The sequence below is a fragment of the Cydia pomonella genome, chromosome 18, assembly GCF_033807575.1.
Source record: "Cydia pomonella isolate Wapato2018A chromosome 18, ilCydPomo1, whole genome shotgun sequence".
NCBI classification, from domain to species: domain Eukaryota; kingdom Metazoa; phylum Arthropoda; class Insecta; order Lepidoptera; family Tortricidae; genus Cydia; species Cydia pomonella.
The window spans coordinates 6,820,611-6,828,285 of NC_084720.1; the positions used below are offsets into that span (position 1 = coordinate 6,820,611).

A 7,675-nucleotide genomic window follows, 5' to 3' on the forward strand; every position below is an offset into this window, starting at 1 on the left:
TGTCTTTGTTTATTCAAACCTAGGAATAACCAGAACCCTTTACCCTTGATTATAGATTTTCTCATATGATTTTACGCCTAGGACCCTAATCTGTCAAACAAAAGCTATTGTTTTTTTATGTGAGCGGTGGGCTCCCGTGTTAGGGACTTATCTTGTAAAAGTAACGATGTAGGTTAAAAAGCAACTGTATCGTGATATTAACGTTCAAATCTATGCAACAGCTCATAAGATAACATGTTTTGGTAATGTAGGACGAATAGGACGATCGACCACCTTAATGTAGAGGAGCGATGGCTGAACTAGGATACGCGTCATACTCGTGAACGGGTGTTGTTTGTGAAGACTTGTCTGTTTATGCTGACACGGGCTTTCATATTTAGTAACTTTATTTTTAAGTAATATTACAGTGAGACACCTCATTCGGTTCTCGTATGTTTCTTTTCTCTTAATGAATGTTATAATTATACAGGAATTTGACTCGCGGAGACCCTAATACATCTCTAAGAATAATATGATAAAATATATAAGTAATCTTTTCGTTCTGATGAATGAATGAATCCTGAATCTGAATGGTTTCTTATTTATTTGTGTGCGTTTTTTTAAATATTGTTATTATAGTTTTTTTTTTGTAATTTGACTTTATACATTTATAAGTAATTGATATTGATATTTGCAGTTTCTTGTATTTTAATTGTTGATGTGTTTTTTTTTGCTTATATTTAAATTCCAGGTTGACGTGTAAAAAGTGCCCTTATGGCCTATTTGCTGGAATGTTGAAGTTTGAAGGTTTCGCTCATATTATTACATCGATTTGAACCTTAATATTATCGCGATACAGTTGCTTTGCTATGTGCCTAATACGGGAGCTGACCACTCGCATAAAATAAATAATGGCTTTTGTTTAACAGATAAGGCCTAAAAATCATTTCAGAAAATGTATATGATGTTGAAGATGCGATGAAAGCAATGCACACATGAGTGTCTCTATTTTATGAATAGGTCCCTAAGGACCAAATTACTACTTTAGATTTCTGTCGCCTGCTCTGACTTGTACAATATTACAGACGAAAGTGGAAAATCGTACGCGGGATATCATACGAACGTAGTCCTCATTTTCGTCTCTGGATATTAACATTATTGAAAATATTTTGTCACAATTTGTTGTATATCCACCACAGCTATGCTCCTATATAAGTATAAGGGCTAATAGGAGAATTTAAAAAATCGTACTATACCTTTTTTTCGCTCCTAATTTTTACAATAATCAAATAATCTAAAAAAGTAAGTAGCGGCATAGCTAATGCTAATACATATATCGTACATCAAATTATGTAAAAATATTTTCCGTAATGTCAATATCCGCACTACGATTACGTTTGTATACCGAAGCGGCCTTCCCTTTTCTCTTAAGACGATGATGATGAAATATGTCCTCAAATTTGTCTATCTACGGACCCTGGGGTTACACAACTCGCCTCTCAGCACCCTAACTAAATATGAAGCGAGGGCAAGTTCCCGCCTCACCTCTAGCTTGCTATACCCTATCATTCCCAGCACGAACAGCGTGGGATACAGCAAGGGATACCCCGGATATACGCCATATAACTTTAAGTAAAGGAGCCTAACATATTTATTTTGAATACGTTCCATCATGATTTTGTATTTAGCTTCGTGTGGACTCCAAATTACCGCGTTACTTCTCATTCTCACGAGGGCATCATACACTGCTCAGATCGCTGCGATATTCGTGAAGTCCTTTGCTTGTCGCATCAAGAAACCGAGGTTACGAAATGCTTTCTTGCAGACACCAATAACGTGATCACGAATTGACAAATCGGCAGCTGTTCACACACAAAGGTATTGCATTAGTAGTAGGCGCCTTATATATTTTCCTGGATTTGGTCAGACAGGCAGTCCTATATCAGTCAATCGGGTTAAATTAAGATTGCTCCAAGCAATAATTGTGTAAGTTAGAAAGAAAACGTGTTATGCGTTAAGGACAACATGATTCATGACGTCACAGGGAGAACTCTGTACCTTACTCGATAATTAGTGGGTAAATTTGCATTTCGGGAGAAAACGGTTTCAAAACTTAACAAATCACTTTGATTTTAATGTCGATCGCTTCAGCATAATATATAATAGGTTTATAACTTTATAGGTTTCGCTTGAAAAAATACATAGTTTTTATAAAACAAACGTATAAAGCGTGATTGGTCGAATTAAGCCGAATTAAAAATAATAATAATAAAAATAATAATTCAGCCTATATAAATGTCCCACTGCTGGGCACAGGCTTCCTCTCATGTGCGAGAGGGCTCGGGCTATAGTCCCCACGCTAGCCCAATGCGGATTGGGGACTTCACATACACCTTTGAATTTCTTCGCAGATGTACCTATGCAGGTTTCCTCACGATGTTTTCCTTCACCGAAAAGCTAGTGGTAAATATCAAATGACATTTCGTACATAAGTTCCAAAAAAACTCATTGGTACGAGCCAGGATTTGAACCCGCGACCTCCGGATTGAAAAAAACATGTACCTATTTTTAAGCGGAACCTATACACCTAGAAAATATTATGCTGAAGCGATCGACATCAAATTCGAAGTGATTTGTCAAGATTGAATTACTGGAAACAGCTTTCTCCCGAAATGGAAATTTCATCAAAAATGTACGTACCTACTTTCGGCTGGGATCGCAGATATTCTTTCCTCTTGAGGAGCGCGATAGTAGCGATGCAGAATCGTGTTTACGTCTGAGAGGATATGATATGACCAGCGACTGTATCGCTACTGAATCTCTGCAAAAAGTTGCCGTGTGCTACCTCCGTAAATGTCGACATTGTATGGACCAATATTAGAATAGGTAAGTACGTCGGTGCCTACCTACTTTAAATACATACTTATTTTGTATGAGTCCACTTGAAAATACCTAAATGTTTTCATAAATTAATTCATTTATTATTTACCGCTAAAAATTTTAAAGTCCTAAAATCGTCCCGCTCTTTTGTACAATACAAATGGCATAATAATATAATCACTACATTCTAGTACACTCCAGCACTGAACTCAGAGTAAACGTACTGAACTGACACATCTCACAAATTAAGCCGATGACAAAAAATTTGAGCACACCGACACGAGTAAAAATACTAACTCTAAAACATTACAAATCAAATTCAAATGTTACGCTTTTAATATTTATCATTTAAAAATACCACTGGAAAGTCAATTCCACCAGTCAACACGAGGAAACAACTCAAAATTTGCATCAAACTATTTTACCACTCTTGTGAATAAAATGCAACTTTCTTATCAGTTTTTGAAGAAAAAAGATAGCTAAAACATGACTTTGGCAATTTTTTTTTACTGTATATGTCTGGAAAAAATAAAAAGGGTAGGTATTTGTCAAACGTATTTCGGTGTGAGAATGACTATTACTCGTAATATTTATATTGTTTGGCTCTGTGTTGAGGTCAAGATATCAGTTACCTACCATGACAATAGTTGGTGTCTCATCCAAAGGTGGGTAATGATAACAATTAACACAATATAAGAGTTATCAATAATTTATTTATAAAGCTATTTTTTTTTATCTGGTTGATGATTTCTTTAAATAATGAGTTTTAATGATGGTTTCTTCAGATGAATGAATAATGAGTGTTCTAATACAATTTCGTTCAGAAAATGTGCGTTACTTACTTTCATAAAACAAACAAGCCTTTATGTTAATTTTAGTTAACTCATAAGACAATCTTCTAACGATAGTTTGAATATGAGCGATGACAGTCTTGAGAGGTATGAAACAGATCCTTTAAATGCCACAGCTCCTTAAAAGGGATTAAATACCTCAATATCACAAAGAAAATTAATGAATTGAGAAATAATGGAGAAATTAATTTTAAAATTTCGTACTAACATTATTAAAGAAAATCTTAATCGTAAGATCTAAGAAGTAATTAGAATTATGGGCCACGAAATAAAAATATTGACTTTTTCCGTAAAAAAGTCTTGGCTTTAGGGACTTTTTAATATGTTAGTAATCTAAATTGAACCAAATGCAGAAGTGGCAATCCAAAAAACCGTTAAGTATAACGTCAAAAGTAAGAGTCCAGTCTATCTGCTGCCTTGCTTTTCACTGTTTGCAGTTTCAGGCGTCTGGTTAAGCGGTTGGTTGGCGTCGGCGGCGAGGGCAGCGTCGGCGGCGGCGGGCGCGGTGTCGTTGCTGGGGGCGACGGTGGTGGTGGGGTCGGCGGGCGTGGTCGCGTCGTCACCGGCGGCGGCCAGGGCCGCCAGCATCAGCACGGAGAACAGGATCTAGAGAATATATCAATATGGGCTGATTTGGGGTAAATTAATGGAAATATGGTAGTTACGTTCCTAAATTCGGTTCGTTTGACGACCTGTCTGGCTTACTGGATAGTGACCCTGCCTATGAAGCCGATGGTCCCGAGTTCAAATCCTGGTAACGGCATTTATTCGTGTGATGAGCACGGGATATTTGTTCCTGAGTCATGGGTGTTTTCTATGTATTTAAGTATTTATAAATATTTATATACTATATATCGTTGTCTAAGTACCCATAACACAAGCCTTATTGAGCTTACTGTGGGACTTAGTCAATTTGTGTAATAATGTCCTGTAATATTTATTTATTTATTTAAATTCTTCGTGAAGCTAGTACTTCTGTTGGACCCTAAAATTATTGCTCTTAGTTTTCAAACACACTGTACCTACGTGATCTTCAAATATGAGTATTTAATTCATATTTGATTGGTTCTATTCTATCTTGTCTATGAAAAGTCAGGCATGACATGACGCTTAACTGACACGACCACAAGAGTTTAACTTTATTGTTATGCTGTGGTGATTATTGTAAAAAGTTGATTCGGTCACTAATTAATACTGTTGTATCGAGTGTCTAACATAGTGGAATTTGTGAAATACTTTATGTAACTCCTCTTACGGACTCGTCTTTTAGTAAAATTGTGCTCTGTTGTAAGGAATTCTATGGACAGAAACCACTGAGACGCATATCGTACGAGTGAAGTTCACGCCGTTCATCCCGTGATGACCATGATTCTCAGTCATGAGGGAACGACCGAAGAGAAATAGAGAAAGAAAAGACTAATTAATTATATGGAAAAATTATGTGACAGTAACTGTACCTATCTATGCCGTAAATTACTGGTGAGTTTAGGTACTGGTTGATTTTATAGGTACTAATAGACGTGAAGTCAAACACTACTTGTTAGTAAGTGCTGTAAAACCTTAAAGTGCCAAATACAAAGTAAAGTAAAACCGTAACTGTAGGTACTACGCAATTCAGCATTAAAATAACAGTGTTGTAATATTAAGTAGAAGCAACATAGATTGTGATTTACCTGCTTCATATGCACTATTTATTTTAACGATCATCTAAATATACCTACCGGTAATACCTATCTAATAATGAACAAATATTCGATATCTTCTCGTTCCTAATTAACTTGTTGGATTAAATTTTACTTCCGCCTCTTACTTTAAGAACTATCAGCACCAATATAAGAATATTGTATAAAATACTTAAATAATACTTACAACGAGTTTTGCCATATTTATCCGAGTAGCTTACTGCTTAACAATCACAAGTGATAAACTCAGCTGCAGACTGATCGATGGCTTACTACTCTGGCCAACCATCCTTATATACCACAAGGAAACAGACAATTTAATGACAGGTAAGCGTGCTGAAAATGAGATAATGATTGAGATCATTCCAAGGAAGATGATTATGCGCGCAACAACGCGCGGTTTAAGTACATTGTGGCGGCGGTCCCACGGGCGTTCGAAGAAGTAATCCGTCTCATTTGTAGATTTACATGCAAGTGGATTATTATGTCACTTATATCAGTTGTGACTTGAATAAATGATTGCTCAGTTTACTGTGCAAGTCAAGAGTACTGTTCCCAGTCGGGCTAATTTTGCAAAAGCTCTTTCCCACGCAGGTTCAGTTCTGCGGGAACGGTTTTTTAACTGACTCTGATGTGTTCACACACAGTATTTTTCACCCTGTGTTTGCAGTACAGAAATAGAAGAGCATAGTGGCAGGAATCTAGTGGAAATACACAATGGTATCTAGACCAGTTTTTTGCCGGACACTGCAAACGGGATGCTCTTATGAACGCTAGTATATAAATACATGCACTACTAAACAGGATCCTGTAGAAAACTGTATCTGTAAAAAACGCGATCTTGTCATGGGAAAAGGTTCAACGGGTGCTAATTTCTTAGGTATGTACATATTTTAAGCAACGCGCTAAATCAGTGCTGGTTTAACCAATGAGCAATGTAAGTGTTTAGGACTACATGTCTAGGGAAAGAGCAAAATCTCAGGGAGCGACCGAATCGAAGACATAAAAATGTCTTAAGCACTAATTTTATTTTTCTCTAAATCGTGCAATGTATTTTTTTAATATACTACGTCGGTGACAAATAAGCATACGGCCCGCCTAATGGTAAGCAATCACCGTAGCCTATGTACGCCTATCCGTACGCAAATCCAGAGAAGTTACATGCGCGTTGCCGACCCTAACACTCCGCACGCTCGTTGAGCTCTGGCAACACAATTTGCTAAAGTATGGGATATATTGTTTTCCTCTAATCAAGGGATTATTCAAACTCTCTTAAGGGGTGGCTCTTTGAAGGTTTCACTTGATAAGTCCGATATTACAAAGAAAGCATCTTCTGGATGTCGTATACCATCTATTCTACCCTTAATATAAAGTATCGTCTTCCTGAACCCCTCTAGTCCCAGGAGGCTTATTTTGTATTATTTTGTTACGAATCTGAAAGCAAGCTTTCATTCAAGCTTGCTAGGTAGGCCTCCAAGAGTTTTAATTTTGCACTGAAAAACGAACGCACGAAACGAATGAATTTAGAGTCAAATTATGTATATATTTGCTGACCTGATAACGTGCTTTATATTATATCAATCTACACCGGTCACATTAATAATCCTATATATTTTATTGCACGTCTAAAATTCAGTAATAAATACTACGTATAAAAATCAGGTGCTAGGTAGTTAGGTACCACGCATTAACGCGCGCACGCATGGGGCTTAGTCAATTTGTGTTAAAATGTGCCTATAATATTTATTTAGTTATTAACCATTTGACTATCATTTATCATAAGTTTCTAAAAAAAACAGGAACATAATGTAATGAATCCAGTAAATCGACTTTTGGGTTCGTTTGCCTCAAATCCGGTAGTGTAAAATATGTATAAAGGTGCTTTTGCGAATTTTTAAGAAGTCTTTAAGGGTCTTTAGCGCTTAAATTACAGGCTCCGGAACTCCAATCAGATTTTTCTAATAAGGACGAAATTTCTAATAAGTAATAATTATGTAAGCTTGTCCAATAATTATCAATCTTATTGATTGGCGTGTTAATTGCTTATCCTCATGGGAACTGGCCGCCGGCACTAATTACATTGATAATGAAGTAAGCCATAATTGCCAGGATATTACAATTCAAAACCATGACCAATATCATTGTAGTGGTAGTTGTTCACAAAGCTTACCATGTTTTCAAGTCACACAACGTTTAGGTAATACATAGGTTACTAATTAAATAAGTTTTTCAATAGACAAATAATGAACAAAGACGTGGCCTATCACATACACAATGTTTCGC

At 36.4% G+C, this 7,675-nt stretch overlaps 1 long non-coding RNA gene across 1 annotated transcript; it reads right to left on the minus strand.

Moving 5' to 3' along the window:
* Positions 1 to 3,552: 3,552 nt before the first annotated feature.
* LOC133527993 (uncharacterized) lies at positions 3,553 to 7,675 on the minus strand. The gene is made up of 2 exons (XR_009800931.1): positions 5,580 to 7,675; positions 3,553 to 4,316 (listed from the first exon to the last, which is right to left on the minus strand). It is a non-coding gene; the product is annotated as an uncharacterized LOC133527993 (long non-coding RNA).